At 41.2% G+C, this 17,614-nt stretch overlaps 1 protein-coding gene across 2 annotated transcripts in view; it reads left to right on the plus strand.

The window, feature by feature from the left end:
* The window catches only part of LOC117445615 (cadherin-2-like), a 163,804-nt gene that overhangs the window by 69,864 nt on the left and 76,326 nt on the right, over positions 1 to 17,614 (plus strand). The gene's annotated exons all lie outside the window — the stretch shown is intronic.

Here is a 17,614-nt window from a genome sequence, read left to right on the forward strand (position 1 = left end):
CACATTGTGTGTGTGTGTGTGTGTGTGTGTGTGTGTGTGTGTGTGTGTGTGTGTGTGTGTGTGTGTGTGTGTGTGTGTGTGTGTGTGTGTGTGTGTGTGTGTGTGTGTGTGTGTGTGTGTGTGTGTGTGTGTGTGTGTGTGTGTGTGTGTGTGTGTGTGTGTGTGTGTGTGTGTGTGTGTGTGTGTGTGTGTGTGTGTGTGTGTGTGTGTGTGTGTGTGTGTGTGTGTGTGTGTGTGTGTGTGTGTCAGATCAATCAGGACAGGGTGACAGCTGTCCTCTGAGGATTAGGCTGTGTCTGTCTATAGAGTGCACTGTGCATGTCCTGACTTTAGTCCGCTCTACATATACACACTCCATAGCTACAGACTAACTCTCTAATCTTAGCCTCCAGATTTGGGTCATAATTACTCACAAGCACTCACTCAGATGTTGACCCTAAACACTCGAGCCTTACAGTCTCAAGTACACTCATAAAGTGTGACTCACAACCTGCCATTTAAGCAGAACTATAGCGCCAAGTATAGAAACAACCTTGGATGAAATCATAAAGTAGTGAGGTGGAGAGTTAAATGCATGTTCTGGTGATGGTGGGTGGCTGTACAGATGAGGTTAACTCTGTATACATAGCATACTTTGACTCGGATTCCTCCTGCTCTCCTCTCATGCTTCTGTACATGTATTTCCTTTAGATTGATGTCCAAATAGGCAGCATCAATGAATGTGTGGCGTTCACTGTCACAGCTTGCCTTTTTCAGTGGTGTCAAAGTTAGCCAAATAGTTAATAGATGGATTTATTCAAAAAAGGTTTAGCCTTTGCAGACCATTTACATACACACAAACCTATACAACACACTACAGGAAAGGGAAATAAAGCACAATAGGGCTTCTTTAAAGAAAGACAGCTGTATTAAAGTTAGCTAAAGAGTAAAAAGAAGAATTTAACCATTTTTGTATACACCTGTGGAACTACATTTTCTAGTCATTGAAAACAAAGCCTCCCTGACGTGTTTATCATCTCAGAACACCTGAGCATTGTCTTACCCAAACTACATTTTTTATCTGTTCTCATTTGTATCTCATGTGGTCTATAATATTGTGTCTGACACTGTTGTAGAAGTTGAGCCTAAAGCTTTTGCTGGCTCAGTGCTGAATGGGTTGTGTGCAAGTTAACTTATATTTTGTTGAGGGTGACTGAGCTCCATCTCAGTCAGAGTTTCGGGGCAGATATTATAAGTGAAGACAGTGTGTCACACTAACCTAGATTTGGAAGGGAATCTGCTTTACACGACTATCTACTTTGATTTAAGACATGCCAGCACAAAGTACACACTTTAAATCAGATACATTCAATTAAAACACATGCAATTATATTTGGGAATCTCATTTAGTTTGGGATTAACTACATTATAATTTTTCATATATCAGTTCTAATAAATGTGGTTTGAAAAGTATTTTCATTTCAAACCTTTATTTAACCAGGTGAATCCCATTGAGATCATCGATCTCTTTTTCAAGGGAGACCTGCAGAATGCAAGTGATGTAAACAAAACAAGTATTTCTATTTAGTAGATTGTTTGAGTTTACTGCAAATTAACTTCCAAAATTAACTTGGCTCATTTAAATCACTTTTATAGTAACGAACGAAGCCCCACCTCCAATGTTGTAAACAGTTATTTTTATACATCTATGTTTGCATCATTTAACCCAATGTAAGGTAGGTTGCATAATCATCTCTACCTGAAATATGTCCCTGCAGCGCTGCCCCTAGGGATGTCTGATGCATGCAGATATGTGTGACAAGTGTAAATGGCTCTTCATGTACTGGATAAAAGGCTTATTCCGCATAAAGCTCCTCTTAGTCCACAGATTGATGCTCTTTATACAGGGCCATGTAGACATTCAGGAGGTGGCTGTGGATGATTTTGAAGGGATCAGAGGAGCAGGAGGAGGGCACAGACCTGTGAATGGCTTCATTACCACGGACGAGATGAGTTAATTCACACCCAGCAGCCCTGCAGGGAGGAGAGCCCCACCGGTAGAGGGGCAAACGTGCGTGTGTATGTGTGTGTGTGTGTTTGTAGTAGGTGATAATTGGTAGTAGTCTCATGTTTGTTCAGGCTCAGATCTAAAAGTGGAGATCTTCACTGTCTCATTGGCTTTGAGATCCCAGTCCCCCTGGCAGCTGTCTGTGTGTCTCCTCTCTTTCATTTTGTTTTGCCTTATTGCTCTCCTTTCTTTTGCTCTACGGTGTAATACTCTTTGTCTCTATTATGGGGGCTACAGATAATTGTGTGCCGAATTTTAACTGGTATTTGGCTTGAAGCAGGGTCCTGCAGAACGGGAAGAAGACTGGCTGCAGTACAGTATGCAGGCTTTTTTATATTTTCAAGAAAATAGTGTTACCATGGCCAAAACATATATTTTACGTTTCATAATTCACACATGCTCATTTCATGTTCATATTTGTATTTTGTGCCTCTACTGCGACATGTCTCCATGTTTTAATGTTCAAAAAGCTCTTTATTTCTCTCATACTGCCTGTGCTGCAGCACCTCTTTTCACCCTCTGTCTGAAACCAGAGCCCAGTCTGCTCTGATTGGTTAGCTGGCCGGCTCTGTTGTGATTGTTCAACTGCTTAGAGATGTCCCACCCCTTAATCGATCGATAGATAGATAGTACAATGTGTCGGAGCGCGAGAAACTCCCTCTGGAGGGAACTTTGGGCTTTAGCCTTTACAGACTATTTACATGCCCAAAAACCTATATAACAACCTATATAACACACGACAGGTAGTGGAAAACCTCAAAAAGCAAAATAGGGCCCCTTTAACAATGAAGCAATGAACCTCTATAAATATCACTTAGTCAGAAAACATTTAGTAATATTCAACAATTAAATGAATACCACTTATACCGCATATTATGCCAATAAATATAAAATGTCTTTATCGGGCAGCCCTGGCTTACAGACACATTCTTTCAGGAACCAAATAATACAGAGATGTGATATCCAGCACAACAGACTACTTGAATTATTACCCAATTTAAGAAAGTGTTTCTGCAAATCTTTCCAACATGAATGGAAGTCAATACTTAGTAACAATTCAGTAACAATTCACCTTCCGGTTCCCATTCCTACTCCCTACTGCCGCCCCAAGTATAGAGTATGTATATGTGTATTTCCATGTGTGGTTCGGGTGTCATCGCGTGGCCTTCAGTAGGCATCGTACTTACTTCGGTTGTTGCTTGGCTGTTGACCAAGTTCGGGACCATCTTTGTGCGAAATTCACAATTCCATATTCGTGTGTCCATCTGGTGTCAATTTCGGGACAGTGTGACAGGCTTTAGTGAGGAGTCATGTTGGCTGTTTGTTTAATAGATAATAAATGGATATAGGTCTTAGGAGTGCATACAGTGGAAGGCTGTGTCACATCCACTAAGAAGAATATTGTTTAGGGACTCAGGGCCTTTAACTAAATAACTGCGGTCCCAACACCTAGTCATACCAGACAGTATTTCACAGGTATTTTCGACCATCAGAGTATATGCCCATCTCTGCTGTGCTGTTATACATGGACAGTTTGTGGAATGGCTCTATTAAAAATGAATTGGAAACATACTTTGCGAGCGCAGGTCCAGTGGCCAGTCTGATTTCTCCAGAGGCTATTTTGTGGTTCCGTACTGGCGCTGCTACAATTAGATAAAGCAGTATAATGAAGTAAATCTCATTTAGCTGTGAGAGACCAGCAGGACAATCAGCAGTAGTCGCAGATCTGCGCTACAGATATCGATTGTCTGTCCAGCACTGTTGGAGAAACAGATGAGGCTCTCCTTAAACCACTTCACGGTGTACTCTGGCTGCCAACTCACCAGCACTCACTCTCTGTGTGTGTGTGTGTGTGTGTGTGTGTGTGTGTGTGTGTGTGTGTGTGTGTGTGTGTGTGTGTGTGTGTGTGTGTGTGTGTGTGTGTGTGTGTGTGTGTGTGTGTGTGTGTGTGTGTGTGTGTGTGTGTGTGTGTGTGTGTGTGTGTGTGTGTGTGTGTGTGTGTGTGTGTGTGTGTGTGTGTGTGTGTGTGTGTGTGTGTGTGTGTGTGTGTGTGTGTGTGTGTGTGTGTGTGTGTGTGTGTGTGTGTGTGTGTTAAATGTAAAATCCACTGTAGAAGCAGATTTATATCACATTCATAAAGCAGATTTATATCACATTCATAAAGCAGATTTATATCACAATCATAAAGCAGATTTATATCTCGGAGCGAGTCAGCGATTTGCTGAGATTGTGTTCATTTACGTTGATGCACCAACATGACGCAGAAAGATACACTGCACAGCCATAGAAAACGCTATAATCTGATGATTAATCGCATGTTCAAAATACTAGCATTTACATGTTTTTATGGGGGGAGATAAAGCGAATATGTGTGGTGTTGCAATCAGCTTATTACTGAACAAATAAATCAGAGGGTGTTTTACTTAATAATAACAAGTTTTCTGAATTTTTAGCATTTTTAGCAAAATGCCTTTCCTCCGTTTTCAACACACTTATGAAAGAGCACAGTTGCCTTTTGTCATCAATCAGTTGTGCCGATACATTGAGGTAGTGATGGCTGCTTACTGATGCCCAGTGCCTAAAAACAATTTGGTATTGTGACAGATGTTCCTTTCCTTTTCTATTCATGCGTTTAGGATGATGGAACCCTGAAATTATACAGAGGCAACATTTGCTTTAACTTACTAAACTAAGTAAGTTAACTCTCGATATTCCACAATAATATGTTGGTTGTCCTGATCCACAATAAGACAATTCAAGGTTTGAATGATATAATAAGCAGAAGGCATTTATGACAAGTCAGACTTTTCTCTGAAATTCTGACACTTTAAAACACTTTTATTTGTCAAAATAATGTCCCTGTTTAAAGCAATAACACATTACAACTTGTGCCAATAAGAGAAGAAAAAGCCCCTCCTTTCCTTTTAACTAACACAAATGAAACATCAGCAGTCTTGAATGTTCTCTAAAATGATTTAAGTATATACATACAAAAACAAGCTGGTTTATTTTCCTAGCTGTGCTGGACTGCAGCCATGTGTCAAGTGTGTTACCCTGCAACATACTGTATATGGCAGAGCATTAGTGCTGCTGGCTGCTGAGCAGGAAGGCCGGGCGTGTCAGAAAACGGACAGATGTGTGAACAGCAGCGATGATAGAGGTGGAGCCGCGGCCTTGCTCTTATCCATCTATCTTCACATGGTAATACCCTGACGCTGTGTGAAATGCAGATATGGACTGCAGAGCTGACTGCCAGCTCAGCACCCCCTCCGCCGTGTGTGTGTTTATTAGCAACATATTGGCCTTTCAGGGCCGCGCTGATTGATTTTGCATGCTTCACAGTGTTATCTCTTTCAGGAGGTGGGGACAGGCTGGCTCACTGAGGGACTTTCTGAACAGGGGGCAGTTGCTAGGTGATGGCGGGGAAAGTTGCCAGGGGCGAACCGTAGTAGCGATAAAAGCCCTGTGCATTCCACTAGTGAGGGAGGATTATTTTTGACCGAGAGGTTTTAAGTTTAGGGTGGGGGAACACTACATACTTAATATTTTAGGTCATTTGTTTTGAAAATCTTGGTATATAATGACCTTTCCTGGTGTTTCAATACTAATTCAGAAGACAAATACAAATTGCAAGGAAAAGCAAAGATGTTCATTCAGCTACAACTTTTACCTTAGTAGACACAAACATATAATTGGAAAGATAGACAGAGTGCTGGCCTGGCAGCTGTTGTATCTTATTTAATATAGAAATAAAAACGTGTTCGAGCTTCAGGAGCAGTTAGTGTTGGGCGTGGCTTTTATTACGTTGCAGTTACTCTACACAGTATCTTGAAACTTCTGTCCTCCTGATAGTGTTGGCAGGTCTTTACGCTCAGAGATTTGTTGGCAACTTGCTGGCTAATCATTTTTGACATGTAGGCTATAGTGTGCCCAGCAGTGTGTGTTCTAGGCTCACACACACTGTGGCTGCCAGGTAGTGCGGTCGTCTTCCAATTGGAAGGTTGTGGGTTCTCTCCTGGCCCTTGCAGTCAACATGTCAACATATCCTTGGGGAAGATACTTAACCCTGAGTTGCTCCCGATTGCCTACGATGTGTGCATTTGTGTGAATGTTAGCTTCCTCAAGCAAGTGGCACATTGTTCCGTATGAATGATGAATGGATGAGTCAGACTTGTAGAATGTAAAGTGCTTTCAGGGGACGTAAAGACTGGATTGAACACTAAAGACAGACCATTTACATTCCAGTGCTGATGTTGTGTGGATTTACACATTACACATATCAGTCTGTTGGGTTTTGACTTGACATTGTAAACTCAGTGGTGCTTTAGTGGTTTTCATATGGAAGTTACCAAAGTGACTTGTCTCTGACTTAAATAGTCTCCTCATATGGTGAGGTTTAATATGTGGAATATATCCTGCCGAACAAAACCTGTTAATAACGTAGACATGAGTTTGCCACAGATCCTATTTGTCGTCATTATTCCAAAATGCAATGGAAAAAGCCCATTGCTTTGCCCTTATTATTATTTGCCTAATTTCCGAGTCAGTCTATCTACAAAATACGTAATTACTGGACTTCTTTATAAACATCCATGCTGTCATTGTAATGGTTCATAATACAGCCAATTAGCCATATGAACTTTTTTGAAAAGGAAAACACAGATGTTGTTGCAGGTAAATACATCCACATGGGATTGTATGTGTATATTCTCAATGTTCCCAACATATGTGAATCTTTCATACTGTATGCATATGCATCCTTATGATATGAAAACAGCACTTTTCCCCTCATGAGCGGAACACTCTGCTAGTTGATGATGATATGATATGCCAGATTGCATTATTGAAGTACAATGACCAAGATGAGGGCCAACGCAGTCATTCAAATGACATGTTGTTGTTCTTCTAACCATACTGGCTCTGGCAACATCTTAATTTAATTTAAATTCATGAAATATTATCATCTCCTTAACTCCCTGTCTGCTGGGGTTGGGTTGACAGAGCGAAGAAGAAGTTGGCCTCTGGCTTTGCTCCTAGACACAGTTTATCTAGCAACACCCAGCTGTCACCACAAGACTCTCTCACACACACACACAGGTACACACACACACAGATAATTAAGAATGCCATGTTCAGCAGTGTTTGTGAGTATTTAGCAGACAGAAAATAGTTTAAGAAGAATCCCTTGAGAGGCTTTAATCCTGTTCGTTTCTCTTTGTCGACTTTTAATCTTTGCTTGATTCTGTTTGTGTATGTGGTTGACTTCATCCATGTGTGTTTATTTATGTAGATGTGTGTCTTTCTACCTGCTTGTATGTATCACAACACTGCTGCACCATGTCACAGGAGTGCTTAACATGTTTCCACTAATGCGGTGATATTGAGTTTAAAATATAGACTGGTCTCCCAAAGCCCACATATTGACTGGCAGAATGTTTGATGACTTGTGTGTCTTGTTCTCAGATTAGACAGGATAAATCCCTCAGGTCAAAGTCTACAGTTTAATCACACAGGATCAACACTGTTTGCTTTACTCTCATGGCCATAGTTGACGTTTGTCACTCTGTGTGGACAATCACAATGTTTATCCTTGAATAGCTCACTGAAAACATGAAGCCTAACAAAACATGTGTACTTTTTAGACAGTATTTCAACATGAGGGAAACATTTATGTATTAATTATATTTAAGTATCCTCTTTTATTTTTCATCAGTTCAAAACTTGTGTCCAATTATTTATTTAAAGGAATGGTATGCTCATGACACTCATTTTTTAAAAATTATCATCCGATAAAACAGACCAGTCTCTGCCAGTCTCTCTTTTTTTTTTTTAATCCGATGACATTATCAGTGATTTTAAACTGATTATATACCGAAATAACATCAACACTGTGGGCGCCGCCATTTCCCGGACGTGACGTAATCCATGCGTTTGGTTTTCGAAGACACGTTGATCTCCATGTTATTTACTGTAGTTTCTCTATTCAAATATGCCTCACTGTATCGCGAAATATTGCCATAATTCGGATAGGAACAATCCACGGAATGCTCGGTTCCATCTGTTGCCAAAAGGTAAGCATAAGAAGTACATTCGGAGGCAGTGGCTAGCGAAATGTGGCCGGCCCGAACCGAGAGATTTACAGGCTCATGTATGCAGCGAACATTTCACATTTCCGGACGACTACTCTGAGAGTATGATCAAACATAACATGGGATTTAAAGAACAACCATTACTCAATGGAGATGCAGTACCATCGGTCTTTCTGGTGTCATCACCGACCAGGACACCAGTTCGGCCAGTAGAGAAATCGCCCTCTGCAAGTGTGAAGCGACGGAGGAGCAGAAGTAGTGCTCGGAGTAAGAATAAGGTATGTTATAGCGCATTTCCATTGCAGCGGCTAGCCCCGTTTTAACGTCCAGGCCAGGACAGTTTTTGGTGGCCTTTCCATATAGCGTAGTACCGGCTAGTGTGTATTTCCCCCCAGTTTTTCCGGCCCCATAAAATCGTGATTCTATGGCCAGGGACAACGAAGCTGAGTATGCTAAACTAGAGAGGGAATCGCTAGCAAGGGTGGTACTACATGCATACATATAGTATCTTATATCATCTTCCCATTATACACACATGCATTTCCAAACATTTGGACTACCTATGTTGCAAATGTATTATCTTTTCAATTTACACACGGCATCTATTGCACGTCTGTCCGTCCTGGGAGAGGGATCCCTCCTCTGCTGCTCTCCCTGAGGTTTCTCCCATGTTCCCTTTAAACTGTGGTTTTCTTCGGAAGTTTTTCCTTGTACGATGTGAGGGTCTAAGGACAGAGGGTGTCGTATTGTCATACTCATATGTATGGCTGAATTCCCCCATCCAATCTCTTCACATTGGTCAAAACTTGTTCCTCTGCTGACAAGTCCGAACTGAAATACTCCACCATGTTTCCGTGTGTTGACAAAGTGAACGCATGGATGACGTCACGACCATCACGTGACTACTGAAAATGGCAAACATGGCGGCGGCCAGACGGAATATACAGGTCTTGATAAAAAAGAGCTATAAAATCATTATTTACCGGGGAATATCGCTGATTTCTTCAGGGTATGGTTTAAACATAACGTTTCACTAAATACTGAAGTTTTGATTAATTATCTAATGAGTGGACCATTCCTTTAATGTTCAAAACTACTGTGACATGTTTCGATGCTTCAATGTTCAAAAGGCTCTTTATTTTTCTCATTCTGCCTGTGCTGCAGCACCTCTTTTTACCCTCTGTCTGAAACCAGAACCCAGTCTGTTCTGATTGGATTGCTGGCTGGCTCTGTTGTGATTGGTCAACTGCTTTGAGATATCACGTCGTACACTTTATTGAAGATCCAGCCAATCGATCTCCTTAAATCCAAACATCTAGGGCCTGCTACTTGGGTATTTGCAAAAAAAGTATGGTGTTATTTGTGTATCTATATATATATCTATATATATATAGATATATATATCTATATACTTTTAACCTGTTAAGCCCAAGAGGCCCCTAATCCGGGGCAAGCGGGGTGTTTTTTCACGAAACTGTGTGTCAGGGCTTCTTAATATTTAACAACCTATTAATGTGTCATACCCATTTAACGGGAAGAAACTCAGCTATCTGACGATACAAACCATTTTTACGAAACAAAACACAAGTCTCAAAAGAAGCGTCTAAATGACCCCTGAGCGAAAAGATGCTAATGCACTTAGCACAGAACTCAAGGTAAAAAAATACCCTTGGATATCAGATTAAAGCTGAGATTCCATAGGTATTAGTATCATCACTTAGCGATCAGAACTCGGGACAGGGGAAGCAAACACAGACATCACAACACGTAGCATTACGGAGCATTCACGGGAGATCGTCTCACCTTAGCTTTTATTCTGATCAAAAGTCGTGTTCAATGGCATTACAACGATAAAAACACTGCTGAAGGTTAATCCAATGGTTAATCCAATGTGTCTGTGTCACTTTGAAATTATTACTGATAATCCATCCTTCCATTTTTATGTAAAAAACGGAGATTTCATATTAGCTGCTAATGATAGCCACCAGAGTGTAACGCAGCTTCCAGTTCCGGGGCATTCTGGCTGCGCATCACTCATTCACCAATGGGTAATGTTTAGATGGATTTTAGGAACTTCCCCTCGATTCTATTGGCTCTAATAGTTAAAAAGAGATGTCAATCATCAAAATAAAACAAGGGGGGCCAGAGATATGGAAAATGCACCCAAATGACCCCAGAAGTGTTTTTTTTCTTCTAAATCTCTCTAAAAAGGTCAACTTTCACTTGTTTTGCATCAATCTTGATACAGGGTACTTATGTTATAGTTTGTATTGCTAAAGCTTTTTGTCTATTATTCCATCATTCAAGGGTGGTATTCAAGTATTTTTTTTTTTTTTGGACGGACGCTAATTTACATTTGTTTTTACTATGTTCAATCTGAATTTACTTTAAAATTAAAAAGATCTACAGTGCATGACATTAAGGATTTTGGCCATCTAAGCTAATTTAGAGGTTGCCCTGAAAAATGCGCGAGGACGAAATGACTCACGAAGGACTTGGGGGGCCTCCCCCTAGAACATTTAGATTTTTGCAGGTCTTAGATGCTGTCTGGTGCATTCTCTAGACTGAATTATAAGATGAACCACCACAATATTATACTTTTCAATTGTATTCTTCATTTCGTTTGTTTGTTCTTGTTTGTGTTTGCTTGCTTCATGCCCTGCATAACTATAAGAAATACTTAAGTTGTTGGTCAAGACACTTTCCATCTGATGAAGGCAAATGCCTTCCCAGATGTAGAAAAGTAGAAAACATCACATTCAGTTATAACTGCCAAAACAAACATTATTTACACTATTATGACCCCTGCCAAAAATGTTTGTAATGTTATCTACTGTAAGTTGGTCGAACGAATGCCTCCTCATCCGGAAGCTGACCGAGCAGACCCGAGCAGCAGTCGAGAGGAGCCGAGCGCATCCGCGAAGCACACAAAATGGCGACGTCAGAGTTCCCGTTAGCCGGCAAATCTAAATCTCTTCGGTCAAAACGTCCGGTCAAAATAATTTCCCTTTAGCGCAATACCGCTTCAGTTGCGCCACTTATGTGACAGACAAGAAGAGTATGTGACAGACAAGAATAGTCAATTATAATGTCTAACACTTAATGTGGAGAAAGAGATGTCCTGTATGGGTTGATTGTGCGTTGATCTGTTGGTAATGCCTCGGGGTTCCCGTGGGCATGTAAACAAATGCATAATGCTATATACTATACTTTGTGGCCTCACCCAGTTGCATAGCGACATTTATTGTTTAGGTGTCTTTTAATAAGCAGTAGGGGTGTAACGGTACACGTACCCGTACCGAAATTATTCGGTACGGGCCCTTCGGTTCGGTACACGTGTGTACCGAACAAATATAACTTTAAACGTAAAAAATTGAGAACGTGAACAACTTCTTGGAAGTAATCTCAGGTGCTGCGTCGCAGCATTCAGAGTAATTTGCTCCCATTGTGTTCAACGCGTCATAGAGCGAGCAAGTCATTTCATTGGACGAGCTGGTCAGAGGGATGCGTTCAAATGTAGTCAGTAATTTAAGGAACTGTCGAAATGGCGAACGCAGATAAAGTTGAGCTCGAAAATCCTCCAGCATCATTGAAGTCTCCGGTTGGGGAACATTTTGGTTTCGCAGTTACGTACAAGGATAGGTGGACCGACTGTTTGTCGGCATTGTTCAACTAACATTGGTTTGAAAAGGCATCACCCGAACGTGAATATCACCGGTACCAAAAGACTGAAGTGCAAACCCAACTCCCACTAGCATGTAAGCCTCCACCACTCGCAAAAACTTCAGACCGAGCCAAAGCTATTACAAACGGCAAATATCCTTATGTTGCCATGTTAGCAAAGCGCTACCTGGCTGTATCTGCTACTACCTCTGTCCCTAGCGAGAGGGTGTTCTCCACGGCAGGAGACATTGCTAGTGCCAGCAGATCTGCCCTTTCGGCAAGCAATGTGGACAAGTTCATCTTTCTTTAAAAAAACATGAAATGACAAGCAAGTCCTAATGTCAAACTGGCTGCTTAGGTACTAGTACAGTACAGTACAAATACAGATTATTTCAGTTCATCGAAAAGCTGCACCTTAATGTTTATTTTATTATATTTTATATTTATTTGAGTGAATATTCATAGTTTAATAATAATTAAAAACCCAAAACTAATAGTTTGTTTTGTGAGTACTAGTACAGTAAAGTTCAAATACAGATTATTTCAGTTCATCGAAATGCTGCACCTTAATGTTTATTTTATTATATTTTGTATTTATTTGAGTGAATACATTATTCACAGTTTAATAATAATTTTTAAAAAATATGTTATGTTTTGTGATAATTTTTTCTGCTGTACCGAAAACGTACCGAACCGAACCGTGACCTAAAAACCGAGGTACGTACCGAACCGAAATGTTTGTGAACCGTTACACCCCTAATAAGCAGGTAGTCATATCATTAGCTAGAACTAGCTAGATCTGCTCTTATGTCTTCTGTGACATCACCAATGCTTTTTCCTGAAGACAAGATATTTTAACTGGAAGCACTCGGAGCGGCCGCACAAAGACGGCCGACGCAACTGGATAAAAAAAAGCAGGACTGAGTTGATGTAGCTTTGTTAGACGTGGCTAGGGTTGGGTATCGTTTGAATTTCCACGATTCTGATTCCGATTCTGATTCTACTTTACGATTCCGGTTGTTAACGGTTCTCAATTCCGATTCTTTGAGGGGCAGGGTAAACAAATTATACATGCTTCTTCCACCAATTTTTTTTAATTTATTCGAGAAACTTTTACACAGGTTAGTTTACAGTAATATTCACATTAATCAGTCTGTTTATATTCACTGCTATGTAACTGTAACCTGAGAACCACTGAAGCTACAACAGTGCAACAGTCGAACTTTTAAAGGAACAGTTCTTGTTGAGAAAAACAAGCATATCTGCCTTCTCAGGCATACCGGGAAGAAATGTTTGAACATTTTAAAGTAAAATGCTTCAATCTGTTTGTGAATTGTGATCAAAACGTTTGAGACCCACTGAGATAACTTAGACTAAAGTGAACTATCTAAACTCTCAGAGTCCTTTACCTCACTGAGCTGTAGTTATCAGCCTCTCAGTCTGACTGGAGAGGACTCTCCCTCCACATCATTGTAGAAACATCTTCTTCTTCCGTTAGATCAGCTAGCACCAGCAGATGCTAATAACAACAGCGCCCTCCCTTTCTCCCTCGCTCGCTCCCACGCTCACTCTCACTTTGGCTGTGAGCTGCGGGCGCCAGATAAGCCAACATCCCCCATTTTCATCACTTACGGCACCCATCGTACAGGGCAAATGAAAAGTGTAACCGGGATGAAAAGGGTGTTACCGGTTCTCGGTACCCAACCCTAGACGTGGCCTTGGAAAGTGCCATGGACTCAACTTGTTAGCGCTTAGCTTCTACTTGGTATCTTGTTTTTAGCACATATAGAGAGAAGCTGACCGCTTGTTAAACCACAAACTATGACTCACAGAAATGATTGTTTCTGGTAAACCAAAAATAATATATCTAATTATAAATATGTAATCACATATTGTACTTAGTGACTTTGCTAGGATTAGTGAGTTTGCTAGGATTTTTTGCTCAGATGTGTTTTCCTATCAAACTTCTGACCAGTGTAAAGATGTCAGTGCTGTGGGAGCAGTGAAACACCCTGAGGCTCTGACACTACAGCCGCGTTCACACTGCGGTACTTTTCCCACAAAGGTTCATGCGAACTTAGTTCATGCAAACTCTTTAGTTCATGAACTAAGTACAGATCGCGTTCACACCAGAAAAAGTCCCTGGGGGTGGATTAGGCAAATGAAGCCGCTGACGTCACTTCTTCTGCTTTGGGTTTACTGGCAGGCCGCAAACCACTTCACGGCGTATACTGCCGCCCAAAGTCCCCGGCCGGAAGTCCCCGGAGTTGGGGACTGGATTCAGTAGAAGCTGCTGGGACTCCCAGCAGCTTCTACTGAAGCCTTCCGAGTAAATCGCCAGAACGCCGACACCTCCTCATCTCCACCGCTCCCATGTTTTATTTTGTGTTGCCATAAGTTAGTCTCTCTGCGTTTCTGCGCTGGGCTAATGCTAATGCTAATAATGCTAATGCGAGGATAATAAAATGGCGGCTTCACAAGACGTTTTGGGAGTTTTACGGGGCGTGGTTTGCAATTCGCCCAGCCAATCAGGAATATAGCTCTTTTCTCAAAAAAGAGCCGCTCGAAAGTCCCTGCTCTCTAGCAGGGACTTTCGAGGGAGTAAAAAGGTTCGCATGAACTACTTTTAGTACCGGCTCTTTTTGGTGTGAACGCGATCATGAACTAAGTTCGCATGAACCTTTGTGGGAAAAGTACCGCAGTGTGAACGCGGCTAATGTTACATTAGTGCCATGTTCTCACCAACACTGAGGAAAACACTGTGCTCATATCACTTGTTTGTATCTATTGCCCTGTCCTGTTTCTCTATCCCATCTTCCCCTTCATGATATAAGGCCTGAAGCGTGTGTGTGTGTGTGCGTGGGTGTGCTGTGTGTGTGTGCTGTGTGTGTGTGTGTCCACTCTTACGGGCCCTTTTTCCCCCAGTGAGGATATTGATCTGATCCCGGTGTTGTATTGATCAGCTGCTCTTGTGTGGCACATTCAGGTTTGGGTTTCTTGGAAAACACGCCTCCACCAGCAGTCTCACTCTATCAGACCCATTTATGTGATTACATTCATTTATCTTGAGACCTACTTTTGAGTTTCATTGGTGCGGCTCACTTTTTTTATTCAGGTGCGCCAATACATCTTCACTTTCTGCAATAAATGCAATGCATCGTTGGTCGGATCACGATGGGATGTTGTTGGTGTTTCTTCTTCATGGCCATCAACTATGTTAAGCAGCGAACAATAAGCGGGCTGCTTGACATGTCATAATTATGGGCCACTCTACACATTTTGAGACCTTTTAATTATAAATTCTGAGGCTCTGGGGACAGATTTCCAAGTTAAGACTATAGTAATAACCGTAACAATAATCTTTATTTATCAAAAACATTTCAAAATCCAAGTTACAAAGTCATGGCGATTCATAAGTCATCAATTTTTAAAGAAAACAGAACAATTTGGTGGTTAAAACCAATAAAATATAGCAATAGGTTAAAGTAGAACTAAAATAGAAACACATTTTAAAGAAATATAAGACAGTTTAAAGGAAACGTAAACTGAAATAAAACCAGAAATGATAGCCCTGATGTCATTATGGATATTTCAGCTTGGGCTTAACCTACCTTTTTATAACAAAAACCTTTCCACAAAGGGCAAAGGAATTGCTAGATTGGGATATAATCAGGATACCTTCAACACTGCTGCTTTGATTTAAACAATCCTTTTCAAAATATTTCACATGTACGTCCCATGCTTTTACGGAAGTGCAATGAAATATGGTGTTTCCTCATTGCTTTGGCGCCTTGATGGGCCAATTCTGGGTCTTATTTATCCCTCAACAAATGCAGCAGAAAGTTTACTCAAACACCTAATTGTCTGGTGTTCATATGATGAAGATAATGGGGTCCACAAGATTAACGCTTAACACTTGTCTATTTCGTTTTAACCTTTATATATACAGTCTATGATTTTAACTTATAGGCTACGATTAACATCGTTAGCACCAATGTAGCTACCACTCGCTTACACACTAAACCAAGCCTTAACATTCATTACGTAGCCGATTAAAATCATTAACACATAAATAAGTACTCGATTTTCACTTACCGCAAAACCGCATGCATGCACCGTCTGTTTTAACCGCAGAGCGAGTCACAATAGTCCGATATATAAGCATGAAGAACAAACAAACACGGCCGGGGTCAAGTTGTGTTCCCTGGATGAGCTGAGCAGGCAGAGTCCCTGTAGCTTCACGGAGCAGCTAGCAGAGAGACAAGAAGCTAGCAGCAGCAGTCACTTGACAGAGCCGTCACTCAATGTGACCACGCCCTAATTTATGCAAACACTTTAAGACCTAATAAAAATAAAAGGGTCGTGTTAGAAAACAATTCACTCACAGATCCATAATCATGAAGGTGGAACCTAACTATATTCATGATAATATTTATTGCATCCATAGGTAGAAACATGTTTTTTTCTGCTGTAAAGTTGGGCATTTTAACATGGGGGTCTATGGAAATGCCAACACATTGTACGTGATAGGCTAAGGGGCGGGTCATCTCCAAGTGGTTGACCAATCACAACAGAGCCGGCCACCTAACTAATCAGAGCAAACTGGGCTCTGGTTTCAGACAGAGGGTGAAAAGAAGTAGTATGAGGAAAATAAAGAGCTTTTTGAAAGTTAAAGCATGGAGACATGTCACATTACAGGCACACAATACAAATATAAACCTGAAAATAAGCATAATATAATATGTCCCCTTTAATATCTTATTCATACAGAAAATCTGACATCAGACAGCAGTTTTATATTTTTAAGCACAGACTGAAATAATCAGAAATTAAGAAGGATCTTTCAGCACAGCAACATTCTCCCTCATCTTGGTATTTATTTCACATTTCCTGAAAATGTTAGAGATGCATTTTGCATTTGTTTCATCGGGTTATCGATTAGGGCCACAAAGAGAACTCATGGGAGTCATGTAATAAAAAGCTGCTCATGCATTATTGTGTTGAAACAATTCGATTCACACTGTACTCGGATACAATAAAATATGGAAAGCATGAATATGGAGAGTCAACACACACACACACACACACACACACACACACACACACACACACACACACACACACACACACACACACACACACACACACACACACACACACACACACACACACACACACACACACACACACACACACACACACACACACACACACACACACACACACACACACACACACACACACACACACACACACTTCAGGGAATCTCTGCAGTGCTTAGTGGTTAGTTTTCCGTGGTCACCCCCTCTTAGTTTCCCTCTCCCTCTTCCTGTCTGTCTTTTCTCATAAGTGCTATTTCCATCCAGCCGTCAAACACATTCCAAATGGACTTTCACAACCCAACTAAAAATAAACTGAATAAAGTGTGTTTCTACCAGCCGACATAAATTAGCATTCTGAATACGGGAAAATAGCCATTAAAGACATAACATATGAATAAGTGAGTTTTTAGCGCCTGTTACGTACTCCCCCCCCTTTTGTTGTCCTCTTTGTTCTCTCTGCTGTGCAGGAACACCTGGCTCCGCCTTCCCCAGGTGTTCCCAGTTGTCAATCAGCCGAGCATAAAAGAGGAGACTGAAGGAGAAGGAGGAGGCCGATCACTACTCGGGATGTCTCTGCTGTGGCAGAGCTCTTTTGCTTTTTGTTGGGTTTCCTGGAGGACGTGTTAGAGTTAGGTTTTCGCGGCTTTATTTCTCCCGTTCTGTGTGATTTTGGGTAGCGGAGGAAGGCTCTGGATCCTACGGCCCGTGGTGTG

Source organism: Pseudochaenichthys georgianus, chromosome 4 (genome assembly GCF_902827115.2).
Source record: "Pseudochaenichthys georgianus chromosome 4, fPseGeo1.2, whole genome shotgun sequence".
NCBI lineage: Eukaryota > Metazoa > Chordata > Actinopteri > Perciformes > Channichthyidae > Pseudochaenichthys > Pseudochaenichthys georgianus.